Source organism: Cebus imitator, unplaced genomic scaffold (assembly GCF_001604975.1).
Source record: "Cebus imitator isolate Cc_AM_T3 unplaced genomic scaffold, Cebus_imitator-1.0 Scaffold26, whole genome shotgun sequence".
In the NCBI taxonomy this organism is placed as follows: domain Eukaryota; kingdom Metazoa; phylum Chordata; class Mammalia; order Primates; family Cebidae; genus Cebus; species Cebus imitator.
The window spans coordinates 5,821,438-5,845,243 of NW_016107341.1; the positions used below are offsets into that span (position 1 = coordinate 5,821,438).

At 35.9% G+C, this 23,806-nt stretch overlaps 1 long non-coding RNA gene across 1 annotated transcript; it reads left to right on the plus strand.

The window, feature by feature from the left end:
* Positions 1–2,436: 2,436 nt before the first annotated feature.
* On the plus strand, positions 2,437–23,228 carry LOC119470285. Its single transcript, XR_005199167.1, has 3 exons — positions 2,437–2,528; positions 12,642–12,647; positions 23,217–23,228. It is a non-coding gene; the product is annotated as an uncharacterized LOC119470285 (long non-coding RNA).
* The last annotated feature ends 578 nt before the right edge of the window (positions 23,229–23,806 follow it).

Below are 23,806 nucleotides of genomic sequence, written 5' to 3' on the forward strand. Positions count from 1 at the left end.
GGCTGTAGCCAGGTTAGCCTTAGTGAGTAGAAGTCCATGTTACTGAGCCCATGTGTAACCTCTATCACTGCCACCATAGCCACTTTGTTCATGGGCCCATTGGGTGATGGCAGGATGGCTAGAAAAAGAGGCTGAGTGGCGTCCACAGAACAAATCATCCTATTCACTTGATTATTAAAATCCTCCTCTGCTGAGGTCACCTTTTGGTGAGTATTCATGTGGTATAAAAATGTCTTTAGTTTTTAATCACTCAGAGAGGTCTACCCATACACCTCTTCTCCACATTTCTTTGTCACCAGTTTTCCAATCATGCTTCTTCCAAGTCCCTGATCATCCAGCCAAACCATTGGCTACAACCCATGAACCAGCATATAATCACACATCTAGCCATTTATCCTTCCAAGGAAAGTACTCAACCAAGTGCACTGCTCAAAGTTCTGCCCAGTGGGAAAATTTACCTTCACTGCTGTCCTTCAGGGATGTCCTAGAAAGGGGGTGTAGTGCTGTAGTTGTCCACTTTCATGTGGTGTCTGCATATTGTGCAGAGCCATCTGTAAGCCAGACCCTAGTCTTCTCTTTCTCTGTCAAGTGATCGTAGGGAACTCCCTATGAGGCCATCGGTGCAGGCTGGGGAAGAGAAGGCAGGATAACAGGAGTGAGGACCATGGGCTTTTCAGCCAATTCCTCATGTAACTTACCTGTGCCTTTAGGACCTACTCAAGCCCGATCATATATATACACTTTTACTTGATGAAGAAATGTTGCTGTGCATGCCCAACTTTATGGTTAGATGGGTCAGAAGGCACCCAGTACATGATAGGCAGTTCAAGTCACATGGTAACTTGATGACCCATAGGCAAATGTTGAGTTTCTGCCAAAGTCCAGTAAACAGACCAAGAGCTGTCTCTCAAAGGAGGGTAGTTATCTGCAGAAGATGGCAGGGACTTGCTCCAAAATCCTAGAGGCCTCTGCTGTCATTCACCATTGGGGCCTGCCAAAGGCTCCAAATAACATCCCTATCTGCCACTGACACCTCAAGCAACATTGAATCTGCTAGATCATATGGCCCCAGTAGCAGAGCAGCTTGCATAGCAGCCTGGACCTGTTGCAGAGTCTTCTTTTCTGGATCCCTTTTAAAACTGGCAGCCCTTTGGGTCACTTGATAAATGAGCTGGAGTAACACACCCAAATGAAGAATGTGTTGCCTCCAAAATCCAAATAGGCCCACTAGACATTGTGTCTCTTTCTTGGTTGTAGGAGGGGCTAAAAATAAAAACTTATTCTTCACCTTAGAAGGAATATCTCAACAGGTCTCACACCACTGGACTGCTAAAATTTTCACTGAGGTAGAAGGCTTCTGAATTTTAATTGGACTTATTTCCTGTCCCTGACATGTTAATGTCTCATCAATGAGTCCAGTGTATTTTCTACTTCTTGCTCACTGAGTCCAATCAGCATAATGTTATCAATGTAATGGACCAGTATGATATCTTGTGGAAAGGAAAAGTGGTAAAGATCTCTGCAAACAAGACTGTGACACAAAGCTGAAGAACTGATATACCCTTGAGGTAGGACAGTGAAGGTATATTGCTGGCCTTGCCAACTGAATGCAAATTGCTTCTGGTGAGCCTTATGGACAGAAATGGAGAAGAAGCCAATGGCTGCATACCAGTTACTAGGAGATTGTAGTCAATTGGAGTCACCATTTGGTTAAGCTTATGATAGTCCACTGTCATTCTTCAAGATCTATCTGTCCTCTTCACAGGACAAATAGGAGAGTTGAACAGGGATACAGTGGGAATCACCACTCCCGCATCTTTCAAGTCATTGATAGTGACACTAAACTCTGCAGTCTCTCCAGGAATGAGATACTGTTTTTGATTTACCATTTCTCTAGGTAGAGGCATCTCTAATGCCTTCAATTTGGCCTTTCCCACACGGTTACCCCTGTAAATGGCCAGAGGTGTCCTTGGAGAAGGATGAGAGAAAGATTAACAGTATAAATTGTCAGTAGTATAATGGGGCCCTTCCTCAAGGTACCTGGGACTCCCCTTCATTCATGGAGTTTGGGGTCTGTAAACTTTCAAGTCTGGAAATTGAGTGGCCATGAGTCTCTTTTTTATCATTCGAATTAGTCTTTAGTCTACTTGACCTGAAAGTTTTCTGTTTACACAAATTAAGTAAGAATGCAGTGGGCTTCCTATCAATTTCACTTCTAGGAACATTGTGATTAATTAGCCAATGCCAGAGCTCTGCATGAGTCAGACTAGTCTGATTGCTGCTTTGCCTCTACTGTCTATTATGGTAACTATACTCACCTTGCTTTGATGGTTGAGTGCTGCCACCCCAGGATCCCATTATTCTCATTCCATTTAAGTTTTCCAGTTAAGTGACAGAGATCTGGCATACAGAGAAGAGCAATCACAGAGTTCTTCATGGATGCAGGTGTTCGCCCATCTCTCAGGACCAACTGACCCATGTTCAGCTTCTGTTCACAAGGAACCCTTCTGCACTTCCAATGAAGCCTTGTTTTTTTATTCTTTAGTTTGTAAGAGTAAAGCATTCTAACTTCCTTTATTTAGCTTCCACATTATCCATCTCTGAATAACACTGTCTCTAAACATCTCTTTTACCATAGCTCATATATCCACTTAGTCTCCAAAGTCAGTTAAATGTAATTTTTACTTAACGAGTATGTATTATTTAAATCAGTACCACTTTTCTGTCTGCTTTCCATTCCCACTGGTTCTATCCTAGTCCAGGTCACTCAATTAGACTGTTTGATAGATGTCTTCAATTTTTACATCTTATTCTCTCCTGTGTTACTTTTTAAAAACATGACTAAAATAATTTCATTCCCAGACATGAATAACTTCAATTCCACTTATTGCCAAAAGAATAAACTCCAGATTCTTTGACATGGTCTTTGTGGTTGTTCAAATTATCTTTTGATCTTTATCTCTCAACATCCCCCTAGTAACCTACATTTCCTAAAGTGCCCTAATTACTTCCTTGCTTTAAATGTACTTAAGTATTATTATGCTCTTTTTGTCATTATGTATCATCCTTCTATTTCAAACTCAAGTATCAGCACATCTTTGAAGCTTTCATTGATCTCAGAGTCAATATTTACTTAACCTTTTTCTATATTTACACAGGAAGTTATTTGATTTAAGAAGTTTCTTGATTTTGCCTTAAATTATAAAAGAATCTGAGTAAATTTTTAAAATTAAAATCCTACATCTTGTACAGCACAGCTTCTAATTAAAATTTGTCCAATGGAATTGTCATTGGACAAATAGATGAGGTCAGATGATTTTACGTACACCTGCACAAGATGTTACAATAGCATTCTAGGTCAAAGTTGTTGTTAAAACAATAAAAATTAATTTTAAAACTTAAGAAGTTATTTTTATAATTATAAAAACAGTTGTTAAGCAGAAAAGGAGTGAAGAATTCATCATCAAACAAATGATTAATAAATATAACTTCATTAATATTTGGAGTTTATGTTCATCAAAATACATCATTAATAGAGTAAAATAGCATCCCTGAGACTGGGAGAGAGTATTTATTTTATACACACACACACACACATACACACACACATATGGTAATTTACTTATGTGTGTGTGTGTGTGTGTGTGTGTATACATATGCACACATACACACACAAACACATGCATATTCCAATAAATAACATATCCAGAATACTTATAGAATTTCCACAAGTGTGATAAAAAACAATCTGGAATGATGGAGGAGGGGTGTAGCAAGATGGCCAAATATAATGTTCCACTGATCGTTCCCTCTGCAAGGACACCAATTTAACAACTATCTACACACACACACACAAACACACACCTTCATAAAAAAACAAAAATCAGGTGAGTACTCACAGTACCTGGTTTTAACTTCATATAGCTGAAGGAGGCACCAAGGAGGGCAGCAGACAATCTTGAATCACCAATGCCACTACTCCCTCATCTCCTACGGTGGCCAGTCGTATGAAGAGAGATTCTCTATGCTTAGAAGATGGAGAAAGCAGCAAATGACAGACATTACATAGAACTTAGCAGTTGTTGTCACAGTAGAAAGCCAAACTGGGCTGAACGCAGCTGATGCTCACCCACAGAGGGAATATTTAAACCAGCCCTAGCCAGAAGGGAGGGGAAGTGCCCATCACAGTGGTTGAAACTTGAGTTCCGGCAAGCCTCAGCACCATGAGCTAAAGGGCTCTGGGGTTCTAAACACATTTGAAAGGCAGTCTAGGCCACAAAGACTTCCCTAGGTGGTTCTCAGTGCTGAACTTGGCTCAAAACCAGTGGATGGTGATGGGGCCACACAACCTACTGAGACACCAGCTGAGGAAGCTAAGGGAGTGGTTTGCTGCTCCTCCCTGAACTCCAGGCTGCACATCTTGCTGCTCCAAAAGAGACTCCTTACTTTTACTTGAGAGAAAAGAGTAAAGAGATCTTTGTCTTGCATTGTGGATTCCTCCTTAGCAACAGTAGCATAGGGAAACAGAGTCTTAAGACACCCTTTCCAAGCCCTAGCTTCCAGGTGACATTTCTAGACACAGCCTAGGACAGAAGGAAACCTACTGTCTTAAGGGAAGGGCCCAGTCCTGGGAGCACCCATCACCTGCTGACTAAAGAACCTTTGGTCTTTGAATAACCATAGTTATAACAAGCAGTGATAACCAGGTGGTATGCTGTGGGACTTGGGTGAGACTTGCTGACTACAAGTGAGGCTCCACACATTCTCAGGTATGGTGGTTACATTGAGAGACCCCTTATGCTTTGGAATAGCAGAAGGTAAAGTAAAAGAAACTTTTTCTTGAACTTTAGGTAACAGCTTGCCACAGTGGGCTGGAGCACCAAGCAAGCTCTTTGCATCAGAGACTTTTAATAGCAGCATTGATCAAGCAGAAAAGAGAATTAGTGAGCTTAAAGATAGCTATTAGAAAATATACAGTGACAGGAGTCAAAAGAAAAGAGAGTAAAAAGGAATGTACCACACATACAAGATCTAAAAAGTAGCCTAAAAAGGGGAAATTAAGTGCTATTGTTACCAGGTTTTTTCTTGAGTGCCAGTGAGGCACAGCTTCCTCAAGGGAATGCTGTGGGTTCTTGGCCTCCAACCTCTTAAAGAATAAGTGGCGGGGCCACTGCACATGCACCGTATGCTCATGAAAGTAAATATCAGACCTGAGAAGTGTTGCAGAAAGATGATTTTATTTAGGTAGGGAAAAGAAAAGGAAAGGAGAAGAAGAGAAAGGGTTTCACAAAGAGTGTGGAAGGGGATTCCAGAGGGGAAATCCCAGAGGGAGCTCCCACCATGTGTGAGGGGATTCCAGAAAGCTGGAAATCCGCTGTGGGTGAAGGAGCAGGGGAATTTATCCTGGGAGAAATTCCCACCTTCCCAAGTTCCTCTGGCCAATGAAAGCAGCTCCTTAAAACTTCCGCTGGAGTGACTGACCTTTAGTTTCTTCCTGCACCTGCAAAATTCAAACATAAACCGTTAAGTCTCCCAGATGGAGAAAGATGGGAGGGGGGCATGGTGCTGGGAAATTCTTGCCCTTAAAACTGCACCCACTCATGGGCCTGGAAAGAGAACACATTCCCTCACTATTGGTCTTAAAGGGGCAGCAGAGAAAAAGAGTTAGAAAGCTCATTTAAAATGATAATTACAAAGGTAAAGTTTATTCAAACCCAGAGAAAGATATTAATATCCAAATACAAGAAAATTATAGAACACCAAGCAGATGCAACCCAAAGAAGACTACCTCAAGGTATTTAATAATTGTTATGGTTTGGCTATGTCTTCACCAAATCTCATCTTGAATTGTAATCCCCATAATCCACGCATGTTGAGAGAGGGACCTGGTGAGAGGTGATTGGATTAAGGGGATGGTTCCCCCATGCTGTTCTTATGATAGTGACTTCTCATGAGATCTGATGGTTTTATGAGCATCTGGCATTTCCCCTGCTTTCACAGTCTTTCCCACCTGCTGCCATATAAAACGTGCCTCTTCTGCTTCCACCATGATTACAGGTTTCTTGAGGCCTCCTCAACCATGCAGAACTGTGAGTCAATTAAACTTTTTTCTTTATAAATGACCCAATCTCAGGTGGTATCTTTATAGCAATGTGAAAATAGACTAATAAAATAGTCAAAATCCCAAAGGTCAAGAACAAAGAAAGGATCCTACAAGCAGCAAGAGGAAAGAAACAAATAATATATGATGAATCTCCAATACATCTGGGAACAGACTTTTTAGTGGTAATTTTACAGGCCAGTACAGAGTAGCATAACATATTTAAAGTGCAGAAGGAAAAAAAAAAACTTTTACCTCAGAATAGTGTATCTGGCAAAATTAGCCTTCAAACATGAAGGAGAAATAAAGACTTTCCCTGACAAACAAAATTTGAAGGGTTTCATCAATACCAGTCCTGTCCTACAAGAAATGCTAAGGAGAGTGCTTTAATCAGAAAGAAAAGGATGTTAATGAGCAATAAGAAATTATCAGAGGGTACAAAAATAACTGGTAATAGTAGTATTCAGAGAAACAGAATATTATACACTATAACTGTGATGTATAAAATATTCTTAAATAGAATAAATGATGAACCAATCAAAAATAATATCTACAACTTTTCAAGACATGGTTAATATAAGAAGATGAAAACAACAAAAAGTTTAAAAAGTGCAAGGATGAAGTTAATGTGTAGAGTTTTTATTAGTTTCCATTTTGCTTATTAGTTTAATTATGGAAACAGTGTTAAGTTGTAATTAGCTAAAATAATAGTTTTTAAGATAGTATTTGCAAGCCTTGTGGTAACTTCAAGTAAAAAAACCATACAATGGATACACATAAAATAAAAACAAGTAATTAAATTGTACCACCAGAGAAAATCACTTTCACTACAAGTAAGACAGGTAGGAAGAAAAGAAGAATGAGAATACCACAAGAAAACAAATAATAAAATAGCAAGACTAAGTACTTATTTTTCAGTAATTACATTGAACGTAAATGAACTAAAATCTCCAATCAAAAGACATAGAGTTCCTGAATGAATAATAAAAAAAAAACAAAAACAATGATCTGTTGTCTACAAGAAACACACTTCACCTATAAAAACATACATAGGCTAAAAATAAAGGAATAGAAAAATATATTCCATGCTAGTGGAAACCAAAAACAAACCAAAAAAAAAACAAAAAAACAAAAAAACTTGTAACTATACTTATATCAGACAAAATAGATTTCAAAACAAAAGCTATGAGAGACAAACAAGTCCCTGTGTAACAAAAAAGAGGTCAATTCAGCAACGGGGCATAATGATTATAAATATGTATGCACCTAACACTGGAGCACCCAGATATATAAAGGAAATTTTAGAACAAAAAAGATAGATTCCAATACAATAATACCTAGAGACTTCAATGGCCCACTTTCAACAATAAACAGATCTCCCAGACAAAAAGTCAACTAAGAAACAACAGGGCCAGGCGTAGTGGCTCACGCCTGTAATCCAAACACTTTGGAGGCCAAGGCAGGTGGATCACCTGAGGTTAGGAGTTCAAGACCAGCCTGACCAACATGGTGAAACCCTATCTTTAAAAAATAAAAATAAAAATAAAGAAACAACAAATTAATCTGCACTCTAAACAAATGGATCGAGTAAATATTTACGGAATGTTTCATCCAAGGGTGCAGAGTACAGACTTTCCTCCCTAGTACATGGATCATTCTCAAGAATAGGGTATATATGAGATCAAAAAAGAAGAGATGAAACGTTAAAAAACATTTAAATAATATCAAGCATCTTCTCTGACCACAATGGAAAAAAAAACATAAATCAGTAACAGAATAAATTTGGGAAACCATAGAAACACATGGAAATTAAATAATGTGCCCCCAAATGACCAGTGGGTCAATGAGGAAATTAAGAAGAACACTGAAAAATTTTTGGAAACAAATGATAATGGAAACACTACATAGCTGGACCTATGGGATGCAGCAAAAGCAGCACTAAGAGGGAAGTTTATAGCTATAAGTACACATGCCAAAAAAAGAAAGTCTTCCCAAAAACAACCTAACAATGCATCCTAAAGACCTAGAAAAGCAAGAGCAAACCAAACTGAAAATAAGTGGAAAAAAGAAATAATAAAGATCAGAATAGAAATAAATGAATTTCAAAGAAAAAAAGTCAATACAAATGATCCAGGAAATAGAAAGTTGGTGTTTTGAAAAGATAAAATTGACAAACCTTTAGTCAAAGAAAAAAAAAATAAGAGAAAAACCCAAATAAATAAAATTAGAAATAAAATAGGAGACATTAAAACTAATACTGCAAAAATTCAAAGGATCATTAGTGGCTACTGTGAGGAACCATGTGCAAATACACTGAAAACTCTAGAAGAAATAAATAAATTCCTATACACATACAACCCAACAATATTGACCATGAAGAAATCCAAAACCTGAACAGACCAATAGAAGTAACAAGATCAAAGCTACAATTAAAAGCCTCCCAGTGAAGACAAGCCTAGGACCCAATGCCTTCACTGATGAATTCTACCCAACATTTAAAGAAAAACTAATACCAATCCTACTCAAACTATTCCAAAACACATAGGAGGAATCAATACCTCAAAACTAATTCTCCCAGACTGGTATACCCTGATACAAAACTAGATGAAGACACATTAAAAAAGGAAAACTGCAGGCCAATATCTCTTACAAATATTGATGCAAAAATCCTCAACTGAATTCAACAACAGCAGATGAATGGATGAAGAAAATGTGGCACATATATATTATGGAGTACTATTTGGCCATAAAAAGGAATGAGATCCTGTCATTTGCAAAAACATGGATGGAACTGAAGGTCATTATGTTAAGTGAAATAAGCCAGGCACAGAAAGACAAACATTACAGGTTCTCACATGTGGAGCTAAAAATTAAGATAATTAGATTCCTGAAGATAGAGAGTAGAAGGATGATTACCAGAGGCTGTGAAGGGTAAGGAGGGTTTGTGGGGAAGTGGGGATGGTTAATGGACACAAAAAGATGGTTGAGAAGAATAAATAAGACCTATTGTTTTCTAGCATAGCAGGGTAACTACAGTCAAAAATTATTTTGTTGTAAATTTTAAAAATAAGTAAAAGTGTATAATTGGATTATTTGTAACACAAAGGATAAATGCTTTAGGTAACAGATAACTCACCTCCCCCTCCACCCATAAAAGAAAAATAAAAGACAACCCACTTAAAAAACTGGGCAAACAATTCAAACAGAAACTTCAGAAAAGGGGAGAACCAGATGTCCATTCAAACTATAAACATGTGCTCACCATTTATTATCATCAAGAAAATAAATATTAAAAATTATTATGATATACCATTACATTCCAAACAGGAGGCATAAAACGTAAAAGAATGAAAATGCCAATTGTTGATAAGCATGTGAAGCAAATAGAATGTTCATATATTCCTGATGATAATATAACATGGTATGAACACTTTGTAAAACTGGCAATATCTACTAAATCTGAACATATACATATACTGTGAAAAGACAAGTGCATTCTGAGGTTTATAAAAAATATAAATGAATGCATATGCCTGCCAAAGTATATATACAAGAGTGTTCATTACTAATAGTCCAAATCTAAAAATAATCCAAATATTTTTCAATATTTTAATGAAAAATATATGCATATATCATGCATCATATATACATATATGTATAAAATATATACATATATGTATAAAATATATGCATATTAAATATATATTATACATATAAAATATATATAAATTTATATTTATGTATATGTGTGTATATGTATATATATCTGTGTATATCTACATATATACACAGATATATATATAATATGAGTTCATTTCTAAGAAGAGGACATACTAAAGTTTTGGTGATGTAATTAATAATTAAGATAACAGATTACCTCTTAAAAGCATATATTGTCTGAGATGCTGGAAATATTGTCAGTGAAGCTGTTGATTACATAGATGTGTACATATATAAAATTTATCACACTATATGCTTAAGATGTGTGCATATTATTATATGTATATTTTACCTGAATTCAAAAAGTTTACAGAAAAGGTATTACATGTGAAATACATGATAATTTTCTGACATTATTCAGAATACTTTCAATAGTAACACCTACTTTGTGTAACAAAAATTTATATTCTCTTATATAATTCCTAGATAATATACCTAAACATAAAATTTCAGAAAAATATAACTCTAATACTAAAAGAAAATAAAATTAAAATAACATATTTCAAAGTTTTACTGATTTGGGATAATTAAGCTTGAAAACATTAAAAAAAAAAAACCAGTCATATGCCTGAACATCATATTGCCATAAATACAAGCATTATCAATTCAAACTGATGTAGTTGTATAGATAGGCAAATGTCATGAGTGTCACTGTCTTTATAGATGGAATTTCTAAAATGGTAAACCATGGTAAAGATCCAAACAAGAAAAGGACAGTCTTTGCTTCATTTTACATGTACTTGTATTTCTGGAAATTTCTGTGTCAAACTGTGTAATAATATTTTGCACTTAAATGGAAAAGAATAAAAGGTTTTAGTCTTATATAATTGAGATTTACCTACATAAATATTACAGTAGCAATTTGAAAATCATGAGGTGAGGTTTAATCTTCCTTAAATCCCAAGCAGTTTAGGAAAATTTACAAACCTGGCCCATCCAACCTTAGATGCCATAATGGCCCTATTCATTGTCATCACCAAAACCAGTCCAAATTTATTAAATAGGTTCCCTGGGGGTAATGCTTTTGAGAAGAGCTATGTAACTAATACAAATACCTTGAGCACTTGCACATTTAAATATCACTGACAAGAAAAAAAATACAAAAATTTTGTTTGTTTGCATCTGAATATCATATGAAATTTCACACAATAAAGAGACTCAATGTCATAATAATCTGTTTTTTGAGACAAGGTCTCACCCAGGCTAAAGGGTAGTGGTACAATCAGTGCTTACTGTAGTCTCGACCTCTCAGGCTCAAGAAATCTTTCTACCCCAGGCTCCCTAGTAGCTAGAACCACAGGCATGCACCACCATGGCTGGCTTTTTTGTTTGTTTGATTTTTAAAATGGAATCTCACTATGTGCCCACTTAAGCCTCCCAAAGTGCCGGGATTACAGGTTTGAGCCATTTGCACTCAGCCCAGAATAAAGTTTAATAAAAATAAAAAGTCCATAGTCCTTCTATAATTATATTCCTAAGGTTAAACTCACTAATGAAATATATGACATAAAAAAATAAGTGACTTGAATATAGAATAGTTTTCTACATATGAAAATGTACATTTTTAGGTATGTAGGTTGATGATAAGTATATAAAAATAGAAATATTTTGGACATAAAAGTGAAAGCATTGTGACAAGTGAAAATATCTTTCAATTTGTTTTCCATAAAATTGTTACCTAGTATTCTGTTCAGTTAAAAACTGTATACATAAAGTTAATAAACAAAAAACAATGAAATTAAATGATGCTAAGCTTAACATTTTATATGAAAAATTTACATTTTATATGAAAAATTTACATTTTACCATATTGATACATTTGAATGCTTATAAATATTCTACAGAACTTTTACTTATATTTTCTGATAAACATTATGATATTTTAAAATCATTTAACTCAACAATTAAATATTCAAACCCATTTTGACATTAGCTGCATATTACGATAAATGTAACTGCAAAAAATGTTACCTGAAAGGTACTGAAAGAGCTACTGTGTGTCAAACTGTGGTGTTATACTGAAGAAATCTGCATGCTGTGTTTAATATAGTTTCAGACACAAATATCTTTTTGAATAATGTCTAAAGGTATAATTTTACTCACATCTGCTCACCACATGAGCAGGTGAAAGAAAAAAATGAGGAAGTGTGAATGACACCATTATGCTCCAAATCAAATCACTCCAGTAGGTATTCCTACAACTGTTATAAAGCTAACATTTTCCTTTAACTACTGGCATTCAAGATATTTAAGCAAATCGGCTCAGGTATCCAAGGGACATGATTTCTCTATTTTTGTTTTTCCATATCTTTTTGATACATTGTACAAAGCTTCATGCAAACACACTTTTACATAATATTTAATCTCTATAACCCACATAATTAATTGTATAACATAAAAATTCCATAGATGGTATAAATATTTTTAAAAAGGATGAGCATTCCAATTCTGCATTACTATCACTAATCTAATACTCTACCTTTATTTACATGTATGTATAATATTAAACATATATTTATTTCATGTTTTTAACACAATTTGACTCTAATCCCATTCTATTAATAATGAAACTATCCAATGGGACTATTTTTCTCCTTATAATTAAATAGAATTATTTCTGCTTTACAATCTGTTGGTGAAGATTTGTTTAGCTTACACTGCCAAATTAATCATTTGAAAGACTGCCTTGCTCTTTCTGTAAAAGGGATAATAAACACTTCCAGCCTCTTTTCTCTTCAATGAAAAGACCTTTAATTCTCCAGAAAGCCTTCTTCAAATCTAATTGTTAAGAACTCAGATTACAGAGCCTTCAATGTTTCAGCAAATTGTTATCCTTGAGTTTTAGAAATCCAATTAGAAGGTAAACTGATACAGAACATAAAAAAGAGTTATTTATTATAGTTGTTAAATTAGGGGCAGGTTCCATTAATTTTTATTAAGCATAATATGAAATGGGCCGGTTGTTTTCCGTATTACAGTTTGGCATATATAAAGGAAACGTATTTGGTTATAGATTAAAAAATCAATATTTTCTTTATTTCACTTTTTTAAATAACATATTTCACATAGGTGACACTTGACATAACCATATCAACAAGCCTTTCTTGTAGAATTGTCTATTTGAATAAGGCTAGTAACCTTAAATTATATTAACTGATGTGTGAATGTACACAGAATCACTCACCAAGTAGACCAATTTCGAACTAAATAGAACGCCATAGATTTAACTTGCTTCTTATCAATATATTGGTACAGATGGTGCTAAAACAAAAACTATTACCAATAATAATCAGTACAAAAGTTGAGCTTTGTAGATAAATCAAGTGTATAATATTCTCAACGTGTCAGGAATGGTAAAATACTATTTTGGGCAGTGTATAATCAATGTAATTTTTCAACCTAAGTTCATAGTTGCACTATTTCATAAGGTACAGCTAATAACTATATCAAATAGGTAAATCTCTCCATCTCTCTCTCTCTCTCTCTCTCTCTCTCTCTCTTTGTGTGTGTGTGTGTGTGTATGTGTATGTGTGTGCGTGTGTGTATATATGTGTGTGTACATATTTAGTTTGACTAAGCTATTTTTCTTACACTATTAATAATTATCTTATTAATAAGACTAAAATCATTTTCAATGTCATAATTGAGAATTGGATTATAGTCATTACATATAGGTATTGAGAGGGGGTTGCTTTTTGAGAATAAAAATATCTTTAAGTGACCAAATTGACACCATAAATTTAAAATCAGAAAAGTTCAAATTCACTATATTTATCATAAATTCACTTTATAAATTTGAATCTATTACCCAAAATTCTCCAATATTTCTTAGTTTAAATTTAAAGGATATATCCTATTGACTAAAAATGCAAACCACATATCCTGAAATATTTATGTAAAGAGACCAGCCTGACTGAGACAAATAGATTCTCTATTCTAGCACATTGGTCATGGTTGGAAACACTGTCAAGAGGTATTTAAAAATACTAAAAATAAATGCAAATAAATACAGTGGTTGCCAGACAGCACTATCTTATCAACTCAATCAATGCATACAGATATTTACATATTTGCTTTAAAAACTTGGTGTTTCCCAAAAGAAAATCAAGAGAGGGACAGAATGTATTAGTTCCTACTGCTTTGTTGTATCTCTTGGCTAATGCACAGAGGAATGATGACTCGATTTAAGGTGTTTATACCTGATAAATGCAGACTGGAAAATGAATCAGGCAAGCAGAGTATCCCAGTATCTGCCCTTGGAACCAATGAAACGCAGTCCAACTTGGAACCAACCATACTTTCAGGTTCTATAGGAAGCCAAAGGTAGAGCTTCCCCTCCCATTTGAGTGGGAAATTTCATAAGAGGCTAATGGAAAATTCAGGGCAATCTGATTTAATGATAGCAATTATGTAATATGTGCTTATTTTAAAATTTAAAAGCATAAAATAAATGACTATTTTCATCATCTTCTTTCTCAAGGGCTTTGCCCCGTAAATATTTCTTTGAATAAATGAATATATATAATACAAGGATCAAAGGAACCAAGAAGAGCCAATTCTCTCATTGATTCCTGCTTCCTTCAATCTCTTAGCAAATGTCTCTCCAGAGTTCTATCATCTCATCTTTTCTCTTCTGATTGAAACAATGGAAGTAAATTCTTCAAGAAGGATTTACTTCCATTGCTTCAACTTCCTTTTATATGATGATTCCTCCCAAATTTGTGTATCACTCTTGCCATTTCTCTTATGTTTCAAATTCACTCAGGTGTTTCTGCTATAACACAATATATGGGTTACTGAACACACTTCGTAATCTGTAAAATCATGCACTAAAAATAACAGGACTTAAGGTGAAACTGTGAATGATGTGGACTACTAAAAAGCTATGTTACTTTGTACCAGATCACTAACAAAACAATAAAAATAGCTAGAAGTTTTAAAAAAATGTAAAATTCCCAGTAGAGAATTATTCCAGTAAGTGTAACATTTGGCCTTAAAAATGGTAGAGGCTATTTTATGGTAGTATAAGAAAAGGCTGAGTTTGTTGAATTATGGAGACATCAAAATTTACAAACATACTAGAGAACGCTTACCATAAACACTCTAAGAAAGATCATGTGGGCCAAAGGAGAACAGAATGAGTGGACATCATGTACAGTACTATGTTTAGTTGTGTTAGCGCACGTTGTACTTTCTTTGTGATGGAAAACATTACTCTTTTAGGGAAATCTGCTTATAAGTCAAACCAATTCTGCATTATAATGACATATTTCCTACTTAAGCAATTGAGTGCAGACTAATATGCATTACAGATAGGATTTCTAACTTTTTATTTTAAAAAATCTTATTAGATATTTCATAGGCTTCTCAAACATAAAGAAGCGCTGGATGAAACTTATTATTATCACTTCCAGACATACTAGTTCTCATCTACCACATGCTTGGGTTAATGGCAGTGCTGTTATGTAGGCTTGAAATGGTGCAGTAGCAACAGTGCCAACCACTATTTGAGAGTTTCCGAGGTTTGACTGTGGTTGACTCCAGGCATTCCACTGTTCAATAATGAACAAATCATTTCATGTTTATAATCAATATTCACATCTACTAAAATAAAATAATAGTATTTATATAATTTTTGTTATCAACTAAAATGTTTGAAAATATTTTGATACAATGCCCTACACTTAAATGTTCAATAAATGATAGCCATCATTAAGATCATCTCAGTTCCACTTCATTTTTTACATTACTTGAAGTACAGTGTGTCATTCACTCTACTTCAACTATGACAACCATAATCCTGATTCTCATTATAACTCTTGAACTTACTACAATTAGTTTCCTAACATTTTTGTCATAATTATTTCTACCACTCCAACAACATAATTTCATTTTGTTTTACATTTTCCTTTAAAAGAAAAAATCTAACCCTGGAACTCCCTGCTCATACTTTTTATGTAATAGTAAGATCATATACTTGACACCAAAAATCTGAACCTGATTTCAAATGGTCTACCTATATTAATAATATTTATGCATATAATTTTTCACATAATATCACTAAACACAAGAATAATAGGTTTTTACAAAATACATTCTTTCATGCTTTGAAAATCAGAGTAAAACAATAATTTCTTTTAAGAACAAGTTATTAAAATATAATTAAGATTTCCAGATGTCTATTGAGATTAAAACCAGATGGTTTTGAAATATATGCAACTATACTTAGCTACAAGTTATTCTTTTATATTCTTATTAATAGTGTCAAATGACAAGACCCAACATTTGAAAACACAGAATCAACAAGGATGTTAAAATTGATTCGTAGAAATGTCTTCCAGTTTCTTCTCATCATCTTCCAATTTTGATTCCTTCCAACATATTCATATACAAGCTCATATATACGCATTACTTATATATACATTGTTGCCATCTGGAAAAAATAGTTCTTATTATAAGACCCAAGAGTATCAGCTCTCTCTCTAACATTAGAATTAAAAAGGTAAAGTATAATAAATTACAATGTGGGATACCATCCATGAGCAAAATTAGATAAAGGTGCCTATCTCCTATTCATCCCCCATGGACCAATGTGACCCCCAGAAATAACGTTAACCTGTGCTCACCAAGGTTGTGTTTTAGTATACATTTAAATAAAATTGGAAATAATTAAGTGAAAAAAATTTTTAAGAGTTGAAAAACATAACTATGGGTGATATACGTTTATAGCGTGTATAACAAGACAAGTGGACAATATGGTTTAAATAAAAGTTAGGTATTAATGTTTATTGTATGTGGTTCTTATAAATATTTGCTCTATTGGTACATATATCTAACTAACATACAGTTTTCCATTATGTGTTATATTAATTTGTTAATATGTGCATCTTCAATAATAGATTTTGATATCTTCAACAGTGATAAGTATTTTTTAATTACTGTCATAACTAAAACAGAGCTTGAAGTGCTTACTGAATAAATGAGTAAATAATTTAATGGGAAAAAATCTGCAGACATAAATGATTGGTGTCACAGATTTAAGTATTTATAAAATGTTTGCAGATGTTTTATTTCTTATCTCTTGATATAATTCACTTTTTGACACTAGTAGGTCTGTATCTCCTTTAGGAATGACTCAAAAGTAGGAGAGGAAATGGAAATAGGGATCAGCAGTGTGCTAACTAAAGAAAGTGTGGGCTTAAAATCCAAATACTCTTGGTAAAAAGTGAAGGCACTCCACAATATCCCCATTGTGCCCTACCCTCCAACTCTAAGAAGGTTCTGTTTAAAAATTACTGCTAAATTATATGCAATGAAAGGTTACTGCTGTTATGACTTTAGAGCCCTGCTCAGGTAAACAGAACCAAGAAGTAAAAGTCATAATGAAGCAATGCCTGATTTTTAACCCAGTTGTGCTCAAGAATATTACACAGCCAAAACCTAGAATAGTTTGAGGCACAGTAGATAATTAATAACTGGTTTTCTTTTTTTTGGTTGTTATTGGTGATAATGGTTTTTATATTCTCCAGCATCTTCCATGTTAAAGAGAAATAAAAAACTATGGAGACTTCTGGTTTCAGCTGAGACTTGTAAAGAGCTTAGAAACATCACTTCCATTCTTACAATAAAAGTAAAGTGAAAGTCAATGACTTTTCTTGGACCTATAGAGAACTGACACTACAAGACAAAACCACATTCCCACAATCTAAAGAGACAGGTAAATCTAGAAAGTCACAGCCAGCATTTGCTTATCTGGGGCAGAAGCTACAGGAATTGTATACTAATTGGAACACCTGATGCTAATTTTTATGAATTGCTAGAGGCTGACTACAATGAGAAAGAGAAGGAGAAATTATAATGTAATTGTAAGGGCCTTCCCACACTTTTGAGTTTTGCCTTCGGGAACATGATTAGGTTTTCTCTTCCAGAGAAAATATTTTGCCAGATTATTAGTATTAGTATTATTAGTATTAGTATTTGAGATGGAGTCTTGCTCTATCACCAGGCTGGAATGCAGTGGCGCAATCTCGGCTCACTGCAACCTCTGCCTCCTGGGCTCAAGCGATTATTCTGCCTCAGCCCCCTGGATAGCTGGGATTACAGGTGTGCACCACCACGGCCAGCTAATTTTTGTATTTTTAGTAGAGATGGGGTTTCACCATGTTGGCCAGAATGGTCTTAATCTCTTGACCTTGTGATCTGTCTGCCTTGGCCTCCCAAAGTGCTGGGATTACAGGCATGAATCACCGTGCCCAGCCTTGCCACATTATTATTCCATGTGAGGGGAAGGACGTTCCTCCTATACCAGCCCCTTCAATTCTTCATATCTCACCTTAGGAAGGAAAATGCTTAAAATCTGCTGTGTAGGTCACATCCCATGGACACAGGTTTGCTAAAAGAAGACTGAGATTTGATGATGAAATTATAGAATGCTTTTTCTTCTCATGCGTTGACACCACACGAATGGGTTACAGCATAATAATAGAAATTACACCTGAAATTTTGTAAGGCACAAGTTTTCTTTCAGGAAAACTACCTATGAAATCCCCACATAAACAAGGGAGATAAAAATAAGGACAACAGAGGAAATGGAAGCCTCTGGAACATATGGCTACAGCAAATATTAAACCCAGCTTAACTTATAGCATGTGTAAGGGAGATGGCTGTGCTTTAGTCAGGAGTAGGCTGAGGTGGCCTTCCAGCACAGCATGGCTTAGTGGGTTTGGAGTGCAGGTGCATAACCCCATGTATTATATAATCATTCCCCATGAGGTACATTGGGTAACCACTCATGTGAGCTCATGCTTGTCTTGGAGTCATGATTGTCCACTAATGCTGTGCATATGGCTTATGCCCAGAGAGAGAATAAAGTCATGTTGCAACTACCTATGGTTCCTCAAGTGTTTTTCCAGAGACCTGCCACCTGCCCACTGACTCCTCCCAGACCTCATATCGGGCTCAAACCTGACAACTGGTATAGCTGGCAGTATCCCAAAGTGAGTGGGCCTTCAGTCCTGCTGATTCCTGGTTAGCCATGTGGCCACAACATGGGTTGTGGTACCCAGTGGCAGCTGCACTGGTCAAATGGGCTCCAGTGGAAACCTAGCCAGAAGGCACTGAAGCAGCTGGAAGGACAGAGCACCGAGAAAATGTGAGTGTCTGCTGGCAAAGTTGGATGGGCATTTTGACTGTGCTACAAGAAGCACACCCCCAGTTCCCAAGGGATGCAACACAGGTAAGGGACCTTCAGGCACAGGCGGGCACTTGGAGGCCCAGCTTCAGAGCTTGGAAAAAGAATTAGAGGCTGCTCTGAATACAAACCTCAGTGCATCGTCTTGGCTGGAGATCCCCACTCAGTCTGATACCAAGGAGAAAGAACCCAGATTGAGGGCTTGTCAAGTGGTCTGTCTGAAGGCAGATCATGAATGAACAGCCATTAGGGCCCAAAGGGCAGCCTCAGGGTCCCCCTACCATATTGCAGCACACTTCATATATTGCCTATACCTCAACTGAGTTGCAGGAATTAGGCAAGCAGTGCCGCCACCATCAGGGGAACCCTTGTTCACCTGGACGCTTCATCTGTGGAATGAGGGAGCAGATTGTATCTCCTGTTCCATCTCTGAAATGGAAAAGTTGGCCTCCATCTTGACTCACCTCCGCACCCCCCATCAGTGGCTGCAAGTGTCACAGGCAGTAACAGGGCAAGATGGCCACACCCTGATCGAATGGCTATGGGCAGCCATATGGCCTAGGTGGAACAATGCCAGTGAAATAATCAAAACTGAGTAAATGGCAGTCATATGCCAAGGTGATGCAAGCCATTAAGAGATGGGCACACGGCAGGCTATCTTTGACCTGCATACCTAGGGGCCAGATTATGAACGTTTCCCTCCCACATGAGGGATCTCATGTTGGGTTCTGTGCCCCTGGGGATGTCTCCCTAGCTGCTATCCTCACCCTGCATGTAGGGCACCACATACAGGAAGTGACCGCTGCCATGGTGGCTCTCGGGGAATCAGAGGTCATTGGCAGGACTGAGGGGACAGCGCCATGAAGAAGGGGAAGGTGCCTTACCTGCAGGGGGCTTCCCTATGAGAGAAAAGGGGACCCCAATGAGTGACACCCTAATAGATAGGGATAGATTTGATTTTGGCTGGGGTTGACTGAGAGAAAATTGATAAGCCCAATGAAATACGCTTAACTTTATGGAAGCAATTATCACTATAGCAGCAATTCCAGAAAATGCCCAAGGGGGTGAAAGACATTGTTGCAGGATGCAGTCCCACCCACGTGCTCCAGTTCAAAGACTACTTGCTGGAGTCAGGTGGAGATGTAGAGCTTTTTCTGTTTGATTAGGGAAATAGCCAAGGTGCCTGGCTTGGGGGTACACTGGACAACCAGAGGCCACATTTGGAATTAGCAATCCACTGGTCTCCCAGCCATGTACAGCGGGTGCTGGTGCTGGTGCTGGTAGATACTGGTGCAGATTGTAGTCTTGTATATGGGAACCTGGATAAGTTTCTGGGTGAGGCTGCATACACTGATGGCTATGGAGGCTGGTCAGTGAAAATGAAACCTCTGCACCTCAGCATCAGTCATTTGGCTGCCCATTTATATACTGTGTATGTGTCTCCTGTACTGGAATACATTCTGGGGGGAGACATTTTACATGGTCTGGAGTTACAGACCACAGCCAGGAAATTCAGACTTTGTGTGTGTGTGGTGAACCCAGTGCTGTGTTTACACGTGCATCACCAGCCTCAGGTTCTGCCACAGCCCTGAAAGGTTACTTCCAGCTGTCAGTACCATTTTCCAGGAGAACATACAGAGATAACTGAGAAAATTAAAAACTTGGATGAGGTGCAGATAGTGCGTGGCACCCATAGCCCCTACAATTCTGCTCTACAAAAATGTCGCCCAAAGAATGAGAAGATAAGCCACAAAATAGAAGAAAATATTGCAAAAGACTTGTTTGATGAAGGAGTGTTATTGAAAATATAAAGAACTTTTAAAACTCAAAAATAAGACAACAAATAATCCAATTAAAAATGGATAAAAGACTTGCATAGACATGTCACTAAAGTAGATATACAGATGGCATATAATGCACATGAAAAGATGCTCAACATGATATGTCCTTAGGGAACTGCAAATTAAATTAGGAACCCCTGCACACCTGTTAGTATGACCAAAATCAAAAACACTAACAACATCAAATGCTAGTGAGAATGTGAAACAAAAGGGATTCTCATTGACTGATGATAGAAATCCAAAATAGTATAGCTACTTTAGAAGAAAGTTTAGTAGTTTTTTCCAAAATTCAACGTACTCTTACTATATGATCCAGCAATTGTACTCCTTGGTATTTATAAAAATGAGTTGAAAACCTATGCCTACCCAAAAACCTGCACATGAATTTTACAGCAGCTTATTCATAATTCCCAAAACTTGGAAGCAATCAAGATTTCCTTCAGTAGATGAATAAAAGTAAATAAGGTACATACCAATAATGGAATACCATTCAGCACTAAAAAGTAATAAGCTATTAAGCCAAGAGACATGAAGAAACCTAAACACATATTACTAAGTAAAAAATGTAAAAGCCAATCTGAAAATTCCATACATACTGGATAATTCCAACGGTATGATGTTCTGGAAAAGGCAAAACCATAAAGACAGTGAAAGGATCAATGGCTACCAGATATTAGGCAGTAAGATCTAGGCAGGACACTGAAGATTTTTAGAACACTGAAGCTATTCTATGTGATATTATAATGCTGGATATCTGTCATTATAAATTTGTTCAAACCTATAGAATGTACAACACCAAGAAAGCACTAATGTAAACTATGGAACTTGAGTGGTGATATGCCAAAGTGGGTTCACTGATTGTAACGTGTGTACCACTCATGTGTGGGAGTTTGATAATGATGGATGCTGTATGTATATGAGGACAGGAGTATAGAGAAATCTCTGTATCTTTTTCTCTTTATTGATGTGAACCTTAAACTGCTCTAAAAAAACATATTTTTTAAAAACTTTGATTAATATTTAAGGACCCTAATAGAAACAGGAGGCCAAATGCAACAAATGCAAGCATAGAAAAGTAATGTAAGAAGAGAGATGGAGACTCTCAGAAAGAATCAAAGGAAATAGTAGAAACAAAAAAGTTGTAACAGATGCTAAGAGTGTTTTCAATGAGTTTATCCATAGACTGAACATGATCAAGAAAAGAATCAGTAAGTTTGAAGACGTATCAATAAAACTCTCCAAATTAAAATGGAAAAAAAGAAATAAAAATACAGAAAATAACCAGAACTGTGGTACAATTTCAAAAGATGAATATTTGTGTAATTGAAAATCCCAAAGGAAAAGAGAGAACAAAGAAAAGAAATATGTGAAGTAATAATGGCCAAAAACTTTCTGAAAATAATGAAAAGCATACAACCAGAAATCCAAGAAGCTCAGAAAACGTCTATCAGCATAAATATACTAAAAAAAAGAAAAAACTACACTTGGGCATATTATGTTCTAATTGCAGAAAAGGAAAGACAAAGAGATAATCCTAAAAGAAACCAGATGGAAAAAAAAAAGTGTTATTTATAGAAGAACAAGGATAAGAATTACAGCAGACTTTTCACCAAAAAGCATGCCACCTAGAAGAAAGTGGAGGGAAATGTTTAAAGAATTTAAAAATGTAACCCACCAACCTAGAATTCCGTATGGAATGAAATCATCTTTTAAAAGTGAAGAAAAATGAAGATAGTCTTTGAAAAAAATAAAAACTGGGAATTCATCAATAGCATATCTCTTGCAAGAAATATTGAAAGAAGTACTTGAAAGAAAAGGAAAGTGATCCAGGCATAAATTTGCATCTAAATAAAAAAAGGAAGATTGTCAGAGAAAGAATAAATGAAGATAAAATGCTTCTTTTTTTAAAATTCTTAATTACTTTAAAATATACCTACTAGGTATGCTAATTACATGGATGATGAAATAATCTGTACACCAAACACCTGGGATACTCAATTTTCCCATGTAACAAACCTGCAAATGTACCCTTTGGACCCAAAGTAAAAGTTAGAAAGAAAAAAATTAGAACTGTTTACAGTGATAATAGTAATTATATAGTGTGTGATTACAGTATATAGATAAGTAAAATGAATTCAGCAATGTCACAAGGAATAAGAAAAGGAGGGATAACATCAGGAGAAATACCTAATGTAGGTGATAGGGAGATGGATACAGCAAACCACCATGGCATGTGCATACCTATGTAACAATTCTATGTGATCTGCTCATGTACCCCAAAACTTAAAGTAAAAAAAAAAAGAAAGAAAAGGGAATTAGAAATGCTCTAATATAAGATTCATGCACTATATGTGAAGTGATATAGTGTCATTTGAAGGTTAACTTAGATCAGTTAAAAATGTATACTGCAAACTCTAGGTCAATCATAAAGATATTTTTAGAACAAGTATAACTGATGCTATAGTTCAAATATTTGAACCTCCAAACCTCATGTTGAAATTTGATCCCCAGGGTTGGAGGTAAGATCTCATGGGAGGTATTTCGGTCATGGGGGTGAATTTCTCATGAATATATTAATGTTCTTTATTGTAAAGGGTGTGAGTGAGTTCTTACTCTGTTAGTTCCCATAAGAGCTGGTTGTTTTAAAAGGCCTGGAATCTCCTCCCCTGATTTCTTCTCTTTCACTCTATGATCTCTTCACATGTTGACTTCCCTCCTCTTTGTCATGAATGCAAGCAGTCTGAGGCCTTGATTAGAAGTAGATGCTTGCACAGACTGCAGAACCATGTACCAGATAAACCTATTTTCTTTATAAATTAACCAGCTTCAGGTATTCCTTTTTAGCAACACAAACAGACTAAGACAACTAATATTCTAAGAGAGGAGATAAAATTGAATTTTATGAAGTGCTCAATTAAAACCAGAGGAGGCAGGAAAGATGAACAGAAACAAATG